Source organism: Somniosus microcephalus, unplaced genomic scaffold (assembly GCF_052327205.1).
Source record: "Somniosus microcephalus isolate GS21.2 unplaced genomic scaffold, FLI_Smic_1.0 unresolved_chr2, whole genome shotgun sequence".
NCBI classification, from domain to species: Eukaryota; Metazoa; Chordata; class Chondrichthyes; order Squaliformes; family Somniosidae; genus Somniosus; species Somniosus microcephalus.
This window is the reverse complement of record NW_028225180.1, coordinates 45,869,607-45,885,654: the sequence shown is the minus strand read 5'-3', so window position 1 is coordinate 45,885,654 and position 16,048 is coordinate 45,869,607.

Below are 16,048 nucleotides of genomic sequence, written 5' to 3'. Positions count from 1 at the left end.
AACGGCGCTAAGTGCTGCTGTAACATTCGTCCCAAGGGATGTTTTGAAAGAAATGAGAGTTTACTCTGCACCGTTACACGTTTTAAACGTTCCTGTGCAACTAATTTATAGGAGAGGGGACTCTCTCACTTTATTTCCCAATAAACTGTGTCTACAACTATTTCAGGTGTAACTTGCTGGACCGTTTTTGCGGAGATTACTAAAATTCCCTCCCCGAGTGGGGCCTCACACACACAGGGAGGATTATCGGAAATTCCCGGATTCATTACCTCCGTTTACCCATAATCTTATGCCATGATAAGGGATAGCTCGATGCAGTTGCAAAGGAGTTTGGAAAGCGGGATTAGTCGTGATTCATGTCGCCACCAGTGACAAAAGGTAAAAAAGTGAGGAGTTATTTCTGAGGGAGTATGTGGAGTGAGGAGCTTCATTAAAAACCATGTCTTCAATGGTGCTAATCTCAGGATTATTACCCGATTATCACGTGCTCATTGCATAGAGTCAAACAGACCAGAAAGGTGAACACGTGGCTAGATGAGTGTTGTGGGAGGGAGTGGCTCCATTTCATGGGACACTGCTACCAGTGCTGGGCGAAACATAAACATAGAAACATAGAAGATAGGAGCAGGAGTAGGCCATTCGGCCCCTCGAGCCTGCTCCACCATTCAATGCGATCATGGCCGATCATCCAAATTCAGTACACGGTCCCTGCTTTCTCCACATACCACTTGATCCCTTTAGCCTTAAGAAATATATCCAACTCCTTCTTGAATATATTTAATGCATTGGCCTCTGCTGCCTTCTGTGGTAGAGAATTCCATAGGTTCACCACTCTCTGGGTGAAGAAATTCCTCCTCATTTCTGTCCTAAATGGCCTGCCCCTTATCCTTAATCTGTGCCCCTGGTTCTGGATTCCCCGACCATCGGGAACATCCTTCCCACATCTAGTTTGTCCAGTCCTGTCAGAATTCTATCAGTTTCAATGAGATCCACACTCATTCTTCTAAACTCCAGCGAGTACAAGACCAATTGACCCAATCTCTCCTCATACATCATTCCTGCCATCCCAGGTATCAGCCTGGTGAATCTTTGCTGAACTCCTTCCAAGGCAGGAACATCCTTCCTCAGATAAGGCGACCAAATCTGCACACAATACTCAAGATGTGGTCTCACCAAGGCCCTGTATAACTGCAGCAAGACATCCTTGTTCCTTTAGTCAAGCCCTCTCGCTACGAAGGCCAACATGCCATTTGCCTTCTTAACCACCTGCTGCACCTGCATGCTTACCTTCAGTGACTGGTGCACAAGGACACCCAGGTCTCATTGCACTTCCCCTTCTCCCAATCTATTGCCATTCAGAAAATAATCTGCCTTCCTGTTATTGCCAACAAACGGGATAACCACGCATTTATCCACGTTATATTGCATCTGCCATGCTTTTGCCCAGTCACCCAACCTGTCCAAATCATCCTGCAGTTTCTCAGCATCCTCCTCACAGCACACATGCCCAACCAGCTTTGTGTCATCTGCAAATTTGGAGATATTACATTTAGTTCCCCTGTCTAGATCATTAATATATATTGTGAATAGCTAGGGCCCAAGGACCGATCCCTGCGGTACCCCACCAGTCACTGCCTGCCACTCGGAATTGTGAATAGCTAGGGCCCAAGGACCGATCCCTGCGGTACCCCACCAGTCACAGCCTGCCACTCGGAAAAAGACCCGTTTATTCCAAAACTTTGCTTTCGGTCTGCCAACCAGTTCTCTATCCAAGTCAATACCTTGCCCCCTATCCCATGTGCCTTAACTTTACACTCTAATCTCTTCTGCGGGACCTTATCAAAAGCCTTCTGAAAGTCCAAATACACCACATCCACTGATTCTCTCTCCCTTATCCATTTTACCAGTTACATCCTAAAAAAACTCCAGTAGATTAGTCAAGCACGATTTACTATTTGTAAATTCATGTTGACTTTGTCCGATCCTGTCACTGTTTTCTAAGTGCTCTGCTATTACATCTTTTATAATGGACTCTAGCATTTTCCCTACTACTGATGTCAGGCTTTACCTGAACCTGGTTGAAACCAAAGTCTTAGTGGAAAGGATAATAGCGTGGCAAAAATTTACATTAAACTATTAAATTGGGTAGGGACAGGGCTCAGTCATAAACAACAGTAATAATGAGAATTAAATGATAAAAGCGTATATGAGCAGAGTTCAGGTCACCTCAGTGACACTCCAGGTGAAGGAAACACTGAAATAATTAAAGTAGTTACAGAGAATTGACAAATAATAATCCTGTTAAGTTATGAGAGAATCATAACGGAACAGAAGGAGGCCATTCGGCCCGTGGAGTCTGTGCCGGCTCTCTGTAGAGCAATCCAGTCAGTCCCATTCCCCCACTCTATCCCCGTAGCCCTGCAAGTTTATTTCACTCAAGTGCCTATCCAGTCTCCCCTTGAAAACATTGAGTGTGTCTGCTTCCACCACTTCCATCGGCAATGAATTCCAGGTCATCACCACTCGTGGCTGGTCCAGTTAATTTGCTGGTCAGTGGTGACCCCCAGGATTTTGATGGTGGGGGATTGGACGACGGTAATGCCGTTGAATGTCAAGGGGCCATGGTGAGTCTCTTGCTTGTTGGAGATGGACATTGCCTGGCACTTGTGTGGGACGAATGTTATTTGCCACTTATAAGCTCAAGACCTTTTTCGTCCACTTCTAGTTGCCAGCGGGCATGGTCTGCTTCATTATCTGAGGAATTGACAATGGAACTGAACACTGTGCAGTCATCAGCGAACATCCCAATTTCTGACCGTATGTTGGAGGGAAGGTCATTAATGAAGCAGCTGAAGATATTTGGGCCGAGGACACTGCCCTGAGGAACTCCTGCCACATTCACAGAATCACAGAAACCCCACAGTGCAGATAGAGGCCATTTCGGCCCATCGAGCCTGCACCGACACATATCCCACCCGATCCCCGTAACACCTATACCAACACATATCCCACCCTATCCCTGTAACCCCAAGTATTTAAGCCCCCTAACACTAAGGGTCAATTTATCATAGCCAATCAACCTAACCCGCACACCTCAATGGACTGTGGGAGGAAACCGGAGCACCCGGAGAAAACCCACCCAAACACGGGGAGAATGTGCAAACTCCACACAGACAGTCGCCCGAGTTCGGATTCGAACGCGGCTTTCTGGCGCTGTGAGGCAACAGTGCTAACCACTATGCCACATTGTCCTGGGGCTTTGCTGTTTGACCTTCAAACACCACAACCAACGGTTGTTCAACGGTGTAAGAAAGATAGCATTCGGTCAAAAGTTCAGCTTAGGGTCTCTTTCCCAAATATGAGTTTTATACACTTAGGTACGGTGTATGAGAAATACATTTCGTGAAATGCAGGCTCAAATTTGTCAAATGTATCCGGGTTTATTGAAGATACAAAACTCGGTGTGAAAGTAAGTTGTGAGGAAGAATGCAAAGATGATTCAAAGGGATATAGACAGGTTAAGGGATTGGTAAATAACATGGGAGATGGAATATAACGTGGATAAATGTGAAGTAATCCACTTTTGTAGGAAAAATAGAGAGACAGAAAATATTTAAGTGTTGGAAGAACGGGAAATGTTGTGATTCAGAGGGAACTGGGTCTCATTATACACTGCAAGTTAGCATGTCGGTGCAGCAAGCAATTAGGAAATCAAATGATATGTTAGATTTAATTCAATAAAATGTTTGGAGTATAAGACTAATTAAGCCGTAATGCAATTATATCAGTCCTTCGTGAGACCACACCAGGAGCACCATGTAAATTTTTGGTTTCCTCTCCTAAGGAGGGATACACTTGCCTTGGAGTGAGTGCAACGAAAGTCCAACAGGCTGATTGCTTGGGATGAGGGGATTGTCCTATGAGGAGGGATTGAGGAGACCAGGCCCATATTCATTAGAATTTAGAAGAATGAGAGTTGATCTCAATGAAACATATAACATTACAAGGCTTGACAGGGTAGATTCTGGGAGAGGTTTCACCTGGCCGGGGAGTCTAGAACTAGGGAACACAGTCTCAAAAAAAAGGTTTGGCCATTTAGGACTGAGATGCGGAGGAATTTCTTCATTTAGATGTTTGCGAATCTTTGGAATTCTCTACACCAGAAGACTGTGGGTGCTCATTTCAAGATATAAATCAGTAGTTTTTTAGGATATTAACAGAATCAAGGGATATGAAGGTGGTGCGGCAGGCTGGAGTTGAGGTAGAAGATCAACCAAGGTCCTATGGAGTGTCGGAGCAGGCTCTAGGGCCCGTGTGGCCAACTCCTGCTCCCATTGCTTATATTCTTAAATACTGCTTTGAGGGCACTAATCGTATTATTACTGGGACATGCAGTAATCCGGTAATGCTTGGGAGATAATTTTCCAGGTTATCTATTCCATAGAAAGGATAGGGAATCTGTAAGAGGAGGAGAGGTAGCCTTAATGATTAAAGGTATATTACAGCATTAGTAAAATAGGATACACGTAAGGGAAACTAACCAGCTGAGACTCTGTGGTGGGAATTGAGGAATAAGCTTGTACGAAAAGCTTTAACAGGGGTTGTCTACAGGCTTCCAAATAGCAGGAATGATGATACAGAATATGTTATTTCAGAGATTAGAGAGGATTATAGCAAAAAGAGGGTTGTTTTATTTTTGAGACTTTAACTGTCAGATAGAATGTGAAGAGAAAAGTAGCTCAAGTCTGTAAGGTAGTGAATTTATTGAGTCCTTTCAAGATAGTTTTCTGGAGCAATATGTTGAAGATCAAACAGGAGGGCAGGCCATAGTAGATTTAGTAATGAATAATGAGCCAGTCGTATTATTAATCTAACAGTAAGACAACTACTATCTAACAGTGAGCAAAATACGATCGAATGCAAGGTTAGTTTCTAAAAGGAGGAACGTAACACAATTTTAAGATTCTACAGAAAGGTGTCAGAGAGAAACCAGGTAATTATAGACCCTTTAGTCTAATATCTGCTGAAGGGAAGTTATTGGAATCTATAATTAAAGACAGCGTGAGTGAGCATTTTGATGATATCGAGCTGATTAGAGAAAGCCAACATGGTTTTGTAAATGGGAGGTCATGTCCAACGAACCTATTTGAATTATTCTGAGGAGATAACTATAGTGGTAGTGAAGAAAATGTATATTGATATAGTTCATGTGGAATCACAGAAGGCATTCGCTAGGGTTCCACATATAAGGCTGTTCCCCCAAATTAAAGTTCATGGAGTTAAACGCAAATTATTGACGTCGTTAGGATACTGGTTAGACGGTAGAAGAGAGAATCGGGAGAATGAGTATATATTGCATTGGAAGGAAGTGACTGTTGGTGCCCCACAAGGAACTGTGCTAGGTCTTAAACAATTCACTTCATTTATTAATGTCTTCCATAAAAAAATAGAGATTCATATATCAAAGTTTGCTGATGAAACAAAGGTTGGTGGTAAGGTAAGTAATGTAGACAGGAACAGAACATTATGAAGAGCTTTTGATAGATTAAGTAAATGGCAAAATTGTGGCTGATGTGCTTCAATACAGGTAAATGTGTGAATATATATCTTGGACCAAAAAATGATACATCCGAATATTTTGAATGGTGGAAAGATAGGAACAGTGCAGGTCCTAACAGATTTAGGGATCCATGTACACAGATCAGTAAAATGTATTAGTCAAATACAAAATAATCAAAACGGCTCATGGTATATTAGTATTTATAACTAGAGGGCTATCAGGTAAAAGGTAGAATGCTTTGCTACAGCTGTACAAAACCCTGCTTAGAACACATCTGGAAAACTGTTTACAGTTCTGCGAGCCGCACCTCAGTAAGGATATATTGGCCTTAGAAGGATTACAGCGCAAATTCATCATAATGTTAAAAGGGCTCCAAGGGTTAGACTATTAGGAGAGATTACAAGAACTATATCTTTCACCCATTAACCTTCTATATTGAAATATAGATGGATAATAGGTGAAAAAATAACGTTTTTAAGGTCAAACTTACCAGTAACAAGCGTGGAGTAATTAAGGGAAGCCAGCACGGATTTATTTTTTTGATGTGGCAACAGTGAGACTCGATTAAGGCAATGCAGTTTATGTGGTGTGAAATGATTTACAAAAGGCGTTTGATAAAGTGCGACATAATTGGCTTGCCAGCAAAGTTGAAATCCATGGAATAATAGGGACAGTGGCAGCATGGATCCGAAATTGGCTAAGTGACAGAAACAGAGAGTAGTGGTGAATGGTTGTTTTTCTGACTGGAGGGAGGTGCACAGTGGTGTTCTACAGGGGTCGCTACTACGACCAGTGCTTTCTGGATATATATTAATAATTTGGACTTGGGTGTAACTGGCATTATTTCAAATTTTGTGGATGACAAAATACTTGGAATGATAGTGAACAGTGAGGAGGACAGGGATAGATGTCAAGAGGACTTAGACAGGCTGGTGGAATGGGCAGATACGTGGCAGATGAATACAATAGCAAATTAAGTTTAACGCAGTAAGTGAGAAGTGATATATTTTGGTAGGAAGAACGAGCAGATGTAATATGATCTAAAGAGTAAAATTCTAAAGTGGTTGCAGGAACATTGTGACATGGCGATATATGTACTCTAATCGTTGAAGGTGGTAGAGCAGGTTGAGAAAGCGGTTGAAAGTGCAGACGGGTTCCTGTGCTTTATAAATAGAGGTATAAAGTACAAAAGCAAGGAAGTTATGATAAAGCTTTATAAAATACTGCCTCGGCCACAACTGGAGCATTGTGATCAATTCTGGGCCCCAAATTTTCGGAAGGAAGTGAGGGCTTTAGAGAGGGTTCAGAAAATATTTACAGGGATGAATCCAGAGATGAAGGACTTCAGCTACGTGGGTAGACTGGAGAAGCTGGGGTTGTTTTCGTTAGAGCAGAGAAGATTGAGAGGAGATTTTGTGTTCAAAATCATGAGAGTTCTAGACAGAGTAGATAGAGAGAAACTGTTCCCTTTAGCGGAAGGGGCGAGAACCAGAGGACACAGATTTAAGGTGATTGGCAGCAGAACCAAAGGCGACATGAGGAGAAACTGTTTTACTCGGCGAGTGGTTATGATCTGTAATGCACTGCCTGAATGGATGGTGAATGAAGACTCAATCGTGGCTTTCAAAAGAGAATTTGACAAGTTCCCGAAGGGAAACTGATTGAAAGGCTAGGAGGAATGGCGGGGAAGTGGGACCAGCTGAAGTGCTCTTGCAGAGAGCCGGCACCGGCTCGACGGGCCGAATGGCCTCCTACTGTGCTGTAACGATCAGATGATTCTGTGACAGAGTGGAGAGAAATGTATTCCGCTGCCTGGCGAGTCTAGGACAGGGAATCACAGAATCACAGAAACTTCACAGTGCAGAACATAACCATTAAATCAGAGCAAGGCCTTTCAGGAGAGAAGGTAGGAAATAATTCTTCACAAAAATGGCGGTGGAACTTTGGAGCTCTCTCCCACAATAAGCTAGCGAAATTAATCATTTTAAATCGGAGATCGATAGGTTTTTGCTAGCCTAGGTTGTTAAAGCATATGGAGTGAAGGCGGATAGATGTAGATAGGGTAAAGATCATTGCTGATCTAATTGAATGATGTTACAGGCTCAAGGGGCAGATTGGACTACTCCTGTTCCTATGATCCTATGTTAAAGACACTCTCCCGCCATCACTGGTGCACCGTTTCTGCAATGGTTACTAATTACAAGAGGAACTGCAGAAACTTGCAAAGGCTTCTTGGACAGCACCTCCCGAACCAGCAATCACTATCACCGAGTAGGACAAGGACAGCAGACGTGTGGGAACGCCCAGCTTTCAATTCAAGTCACACATCATCCTGACTGGTACATATATCACCGTTATTTCATCATCACTGGGTCGAAATCCTAGAAATCCCTACCTATCAACACTGAGGAAGCACCTTTACCATATTGGCCCTGAAATTAGATCGGGGGCTTGCCGCGCGTGCAAGCCCCCGATCTGCACTCACACTTTGCGCCAACATCTGAAGCCCGCGCCTGCTTGCATTTCCTGTCACAGGCCCGGTTCAGCTGTCGGCGCGCTGTGCTAACCTGATCCAGTGGTGTAGTTAGTGCGATGTGCCGGCTGGAATCAGGTGAGCACTGTGCAGCCAATCACGGGAGGGGAAACTCATTCATGAGTTTGACAGTAAGAGCTGTCAAACTCATGAAAGGTATGGGCTGACAAAACCCAACTATAACTTTAAATAAAATTTTGAAAAACATCCCACTGATTATAATAACTATAAATAAGTTTTAAAAAATGTTTTAAACAATTAATCAATTTTTTGAAAAAAATAATTTTTTAAAAAATAGGTTCTAAAACTAAACTTACCATCCTGTAAATTCTTTAAAATAACAAACCTGTGGAAATTTTTTTTTTACATTGTACTAAAAGCCCACTTACCTGAAAAACTAAATACTTACGTCTTGTTTTTCCACGCGTAAAGACTGGAGGCCTTTACACATGCACAACTTTGAAAAAAAAAAGGAATTTTACTGCACACGTGCTGCCTGTGCAGTCGCACGCGTTCTGCCTCTGAACCCCATTCGTTCAGAGGACAGGAAATGCTGGTTCTCCCCGCATGCGCTCTGCATGCTGAAAACTGGCATTTCCTCTGGCCAGACTTGTGAGTAACCGGAACGTACTCACGCGTTGGGACAGGATTTACTGGTGCAGGACGCCTTCTCGCTGAATTAGTATCCTGGGTTTTGACTTGGTTTTTTGCTACTCACAAGAGCTCATGTGGTTTTGAATAGGGTGGAGAGAGAATATATTCTGGGCCTGAAATTGCGGTCGGAGATTTCTGTGGGTAAAAGCCTCTGAACCACAAGTAAAATATGAACCTACCTGCTGCGTCGGAATCTCCGAACACTTGCGCTCCTGGGTCTCTACACGTACGTCTACATAAAGATTCACGTATCCCAGGAGAGCATGTGTTTTGCAAGGGTCCCTGGGATCACGTGGGCCGGTGCAACCAATCAGAAAGGGGGATTCCCATTATGCTTATGGTGATTCTATGTTGATATGGAACCTCCATAAACGTAACTGAAATCATCCAAAAATAATTTTTCGCAAAACTGAAATAAAAAAATTACGTGCTTAACATAATAAAAATAAAAACTTTAAAAAAAATACAAATGTAATCAAAAATTTTTTTTTTGAAAAATAAATGTAAAAATTTTTAAAGGTTCCAAAAATAACCTAATCTAATTGTTAAGGTATTTTCTGTTAAAAACTATTTTAAAATATTTATTTTATTCCTTATGCTGTTAAAAGAACGGCTTATGCCCACTTTTACCAGCTGTAAGAGATTCACGGACATTCGCCAGACAAAAATCCCGCTCTCCGCCAGTGAATGTCCATTTCCCAGGGATTCATATGATCTGTCAAGCTTAAATTTGACATCGTCTGTGGAAACCTACAATGTGCGGGGCGCGTCCACAGTCAGAGGCCCCAGAAAGTCCAGGCCAATGTGATGCACAAGCGTCCTCATTATTCTGAGAACTTTCTGCTCAGATGAAACTGATTAGTTAGTTGTACATTTTGCTTTATTTCTTCTTTTTCTATACTGGTGGAGGGAGTGAATGGGGTGCAAATCAAGTTGGCTGCTTTGTCCTATATGGTGTCGAGCTTCTTGAATGTTGTTAGAGCTGCACTTATCCAGGCAAGTGGAGGGCATGCTATCGAACTCCGGATTTATGCCTTGTAGATGTTGGAAAGGCTTTGGGAGACAAGAGTTGAGTCACTATTCGCAGGATACCCAGCATCTGTACTGCTCTTGCAGCTGCAGTATTTATGTGGCTGTTTCTGTTAACTTTTTGGTCAATGGTGATCCCTGTACGAAAGGCTGATATTTAGAGATATTTAGTAGGCAAGAATCATATTTGTATAAATTCAAGTGTAGCCATTGATCAACTAATATTACCCATAATTACTCCTGTGTAAATAAATTGCTAAGACTTGTTCAGAATGCAGCTGCAACGTCATTCAGAAGCAGCTTTGACTAAGCTCTGATAATAAGCATCCACAGGCTGTGAGTGAAGTTTACATTTTTAAATGGCATGTCCTAATGCTAAGTAGAAATTAGAGTTCGCTTAAGAAACCTAATTGTAAAGATAACTAAAAGGAAATTATTATATGGAACATAAAATGGGCGAGGTCATGGGAGTTAAGCTATCCATCTGATACATTGAAGTAAGATAGTCTCGATACCGTCAAGACTAGGGAGACACCGCTGACATGGGCTAAGCCCTTGGTATAAGGCATTGTACTGCCTGTATCAGGGAGGCAGGAATCAAGAGATATTGTAAATTCCAATGGGGTGAAGAACTACAAACAAGGTAACAAGAGAGCAGGTTAAGTTTGTTGAAAAGTACTGGAGAAAGGAACTGCCAAGTTGCTGCACTTAGTCTGAGTGACGATGGTATTTTGACCATTAGAACCAATTGAAGAAGGTGATTATGTTAAAGACCATATATGGACACTGGCTAAAACAATCATCGAGAACAAATTAACAGACTTAAGGCAACTCATCTGTGTCTGAGAGGCACCAGGGATCAAGGGCTGCGAGATATTCGTTAACCCTATCGCCTGATGTTAAGTATATTACGCTGCAAGCTTAATAATTCTTGATCAATTGCTCAGACATACTGGCTGCTACATATTAGTGAATTGTCCAAGAACTCTGAGTGATCAATAAGATCTTATACCCCCATGAAATTGATGGTGAGGGAATCAGCGGTGGTATATTCAAGAAGCAGTTAGATATATTTCTTAAGGCTAAAGGGATTAAGGAATATGAGGAGAAGGCAGGGACAAGGTACTGAGTTTCGATGATTAGCCATGATCTCATTGAGTGGCAGAGCAGTCTCGAGGGGCCGAATGGCCTACTCCTGCTCCTATCTTCTATATTTCTATATTTCTATGTAAAGCCATTGAATGTCAATGGTCTGTGGTAAGACTCTCTCTTTTTGAATATGGTCAATGCCCGGCATCTGTTGGCGTGAATGTTACTTCCTAGGTGTCATCCCAAAACTGAATGTAGACCCGGTCTTGCTGAATGCGGATTTGGAATGCTTCATTATCTGAGGAGTTGCGAATGGACTAAGCACTGCGAAATCTTCAGCGAACGCCCCACTTCTGACGTTATGATGGAGGGATGGTCATTGATGAAGCAGCTGAAAAAGGTTGGGCCTAGGACACTACCCTGAGGATCTCTTGCAACGATTTTCTGCGGCTGAGCTGATTGACCTCCAACAGCCACAACCAACTTCCTTTGTGTTGGGATCGACTCCATACAGTGGAGAGTTAACCCCTGATTCCCATTGATTTCCATTTTACTAGACACCCTTTATTCCACACTCGGGCAAATGCTGTTTTGATGTCAAGGGCAGTCACTCTCACCTCACCTCTGGAATTCAGCTGCTTTGTCTATGTTTGGATCAATGCTGTACAGAGGTCTCGAACCGAGTGGTCCTCCCACAACCCACACTGGACATCGGAGAGCAGGTTATTAGAGTATAAGTGACACTTGATAGCACTGTCAATGACATCTTCCATCACTTTGCTGATGATTGAGAGTAGACTGATGGGGCGGTATTTGACTGGTTTGAATTTGTCCTGCTTTTTGTGGACAGGAAATACCTTGGTAGTTTGAAAAATTGTTGGATAGATTCCAGTGTTGCAGCTGTTCTAGAACAGCTTGGCTAGAGGTGTGGCTAGATCTGGCGCACAAGTCTTAGCACAGCAGCCGGGATGTGGTCGGGACCCATAGCCTTTGCTGTATCCAGTGCTCTCAACCGTTTCATGATATCACGTGGAGTGAATCGAATGGGCTGAAGACTGGTATCTGTGATGGTGGGGAGGTCAGACGGAGGCCGAGATGGATCATGCACTCGGCACGTCTGGCTGAAGATTGGAGCAAATGCTTCAGCCTTGTCTTTTGCACTTGTCTTTTGGGCTCCACCATCATTGAAACAAAGAGTGACCAACACTGGGAGCGGAATCCCGGGTATGTCAGTGGAGGGGGAAACTCTGGAAACATTGCAGAAATGATTGATGCTGACAGTTGGAGCGGACTCACAGTTAGATCCATGGAGGTGAAACTCTGGAAACATTGAAGAAATGATTGATGCTGAAACTGGGAACGGAATCCCAAGTAGATCATTGGAGGGGAAAACACTAGAAACATTGAAGAAATGATTCCTGCCGACATTTGGAACGGACTCCCATGTAGTTCAAGGCAAGGGAATACACAATGAATGGTAGGACCGTAGGAAGGAAAGAGGATCAGATGGACCTTGGTGTACATGTACATAGAACCCTGAAGGCAGCAGGACGGGTAGATAAGGTGGTTAAAAAGGCATATGTGAGAATTGCCTTCATTAGCCGAGGCATAAGAGCAGGGAGTTTATGATGGAGCTGTACACAACGCTAGTTAGGGCACAGCTGGAATATTGTCTGCAGTTCTGGTCGCCACAAAATAGGAAGGATTTTGTTGCATTGGTGAGTGTGCAGACGAGGTTTACCAGGATGTTACCTGAGCTGGAGCGCATCAGCTATGAAGAGTGATTGAACAGGCTGAGGTTGTTTCCCTTAAAGCAGAGAAGGCTGAGGGGGGACCTGATTAAGGTGTACACAATTATGAGGGTCATATATAGGGTAGATAGAAAGGAACTTTTTCCCCTTAGTAGAGGGGTCAATAACCTGGGGGGCATTTTTTCAAGTTAAGTGCCAAGAGATTTAGAGCGGATTTGAGGAAAAGCTCTTTCACCCAGAGAGTGATTGGAATTTGGAACTCACTGCCTGAAAGGGTGGTAGTGGCAGTAACCCTCATAACATTCAAGAAGCATTAAGATGAGCACGTGAAACACCATAGCATACAAGGCTGCGGACCAAGTGCTGGAAAATGGGATTTGAATAGACAGGGCTTGATGGCCAGTGCAGACACGATGGGCGGAAGTGCCTCTTTCGGTTCTGTAAAACTCTATGGGCTAGATTTTCAGTATAGGCAGTTTTGGGGCGCTAACCTTAGCGCCCGCCCGAAGTTAGCGCCCGCCCCAAAGTAGTGCCCCGTTGCCGGGAATTCAGTGGCTTCGCCCTAAGAGGTTGGTGGAGCGCTAAAAGAGGCGTTCCACTACTATCTTTAGGCGCTAAGCCGGCGGTCCAGAGGGATAGCGCCCAGGCGGGGCGCAGCGCGGGTGTGGTCATTTTTGGACTGACAGCAGACCCCGTGGCGCCGACCAGCTCTTAAAGGGGGAAGGGACGAATTGGTCTGCTGCCACGCCCTGCACACTGCAGCCTTGCAAAGAGGCCTCAACACTGCTGCTCAGCCCCAGGGAGTCATGGCAACGCCAGAGAAGGCCCATCAGCGTGCCCTGCGCTTCTCAGAGGGTGATCTGGACATAATGGTCACAGCTTTGGAGGTGAGGTGCAAGATCTTGTACCCAGAGAGTGGGAGGAATCCTACCCACCACGACTACACCAAAGCCTGGAAGCAGATCGCCCAGAGGATGACGTTCACCGGCGATGCCCCCAGGACCCACAAACAATGTCGTAAAAAATACAACGACCTGACCAGGATTGTCAAGGTGACTAGCCTTTCCAGTCTCCTCCTCATTCTTGCATGTACACCTGACATGATGGGCAAAGGGAGCTGAAAGTCCTATTGGCCAGCCCTCAGCCAGCAGCATTGGGACAGTCATGAGCATCAAATGGCCATTCGGCACTCTACACTTCGGCCAAGCTATTCCACCATGGGAGGCTGTGCACACTACATCAGGGCTTCACTCTGGCCAAGCTATTCCACCATGGGAGGCTGTGCACACTACATCAGTGCTTCACTCTGGCCAAGCTATTCCACCATGGGAGGCTGTGCACACTACATCAGGGCTTCAGTCTGGCCAAGCTATTCCACCATGGGAGGCAGTGCACACTACATCAGGGCTTCACTCTGGCCACGCTATTCCACCATGGGAGGCAGTGCACACTACATCAGGGCTACACTGCGCACTTACAGCCCGTCCTTTCTCTTGCAGGCTAAAGTAGCCTTTAATCGCCAGGCCCGTGCCAGGGATGGCCGCGCCAAGCTGCAGAAGCTCACTCGGCTGGAGGAGCACATGTGTGTGCTCATGGGAGCCCGTGTGATCGTCCCCACAGCGTGCGGAGTATCCGACACTCCACTGCCCGGCAATGGTAAGGACCTCGCCTTTTGGCCCTCTCGCGTCGCACTGGCCCATCCGAGCTACCTCCTTTGCCACTGTCCCACCAATGCGCTGAATGCCACCTGTCCTAACTCCCTCGCTGATGCCGTCTCCTCACACTGAAGCTACTCTTGTGCATTCCTGCTTTCAGCTGGTGACGACCAGGACCCTGAAGCTGCCAGTGACAGCACCTCCGAGCAGGAGGAGGAGGAGGAGCAAGCCGGACCATCGGGGGAACAGTCACGTCCCGCAGGAGAGGAGGAAATGCTTGACACCTCCTCACTGGACGAGTGCCTGGAGGAACTGTCGCAGGGCAATGCAGCTTCTGGGACCAGTGGCATCCAGCCACCCAGGAGCCGTGCGCGTGTCCCGCGGCCTTCCACCCAAAGGGGGGGAGGATCAGAGGGGAGTGCTGCTGATCGGCACACTCGCCGCCACCAACGTGGCAAGGGTCCCTTAGTTCGGCCCCATCCCCCCCAGCGGGAGAGTCGCGACTCCAGTCCAGACAGCTTCACCTCGGAGGAGGTGCGGAAGCTGGATAAGATGGCCGAGGATTTGGACCGGCGCCACACGGAGCTCATGAGCATGGTGGGGCGCATGCCTGAGGCCATCGAGTCGCTGGCGACCAGTGTGCGCGAGTTCGGGGCAGCAACTGCCGCGAGTGGCCGCATGCTGACTGATGCCATCAAGACCCTGGTGGATGTGATGCGCGCGCACACCAGGACAACAGGTGCACTCACTGCTGCCACACGCGCTGTCTCAGGCAGGCATCGCCAGGGCAGCCGCCGCGCTTGACCATCCCAGCAAGCCGCCCCTCGGCTGATTGTTGCGGATCCTGCAGTGCGGGCCCGGCCGAGTGCCACCACGCCACAGCACCAGCCAGCGCATCCCAGACGCCAGCTGGCCCAAATTGCGCCATCCGTCGCCGCCATTCCCCCACTGGAGCGTCAAGGGCAAGTGGCTGCAACTGATGGTGGCCAGGCTCAGGTGTGCCACTCAGCAGACGGCCCCTCGAGGCCCAAACGCCGTGTAGGCCGCCCCCCAGCGGCATCTGGCGGAAGGGCATCTGAGCCTCAGGCACCTTCCCCCAGCCTCGCAGCAGCCACTGGGCAGAGCTTGCGAAGGAGCAGCAGGCCGGGCAGGGGAGGCAAAAGGCTGGGCAAGGTCTCGGCCTCGCGGGCCACTCAGTAGAGGGTGTGGCCAGCTTTCCTTTTATGTGGCGGTGGCCATCTTTATTTTACCCATGGTTGTGTTGTTGGAGGGCTTATTTTTTGCGTTAGGCCGCCGTTGAGGCCCGGTTTGAAGAAAGGTGGAGTGACTCCTCCCCAGTTTGTGGGAGTGAGTCATTTGTTGGGCTTTTTGTGGGGCCCGTTTATTGTTTTTGGGGATTCATGTGGGAAGGGCTTTTCATTTTTGTGTAATAAAAAATTATCTTTATTCATGCAGTCTCCATGGTTGTTCTTCTTAGTGTTTGTTGGCTTCGCCGGCTGAGGGCTTGCAGAGCGGCTGCATTCATCTTCCCTCATGGCCCCTGGCCATTCCCTGACAGGGGGCTTAGAAGTACCGTGTAATAAGGTGGCATCGTGCGGCCCTTGGCCCTGGTCGCTCCCTCCTGGGAACGTACTCCTGCTCCTCCTCCTCCTCCTCCTCCTCATGCTCCTCCTGCTCCTCCTCCTGAGGTGCTGGTCCAACGTCAGGTGGCAGTGCCTGAGTCCTGCAGATAGCCAGGTTGTGTAGCATGCAGCAAACCACCACAAATTGGGAGACG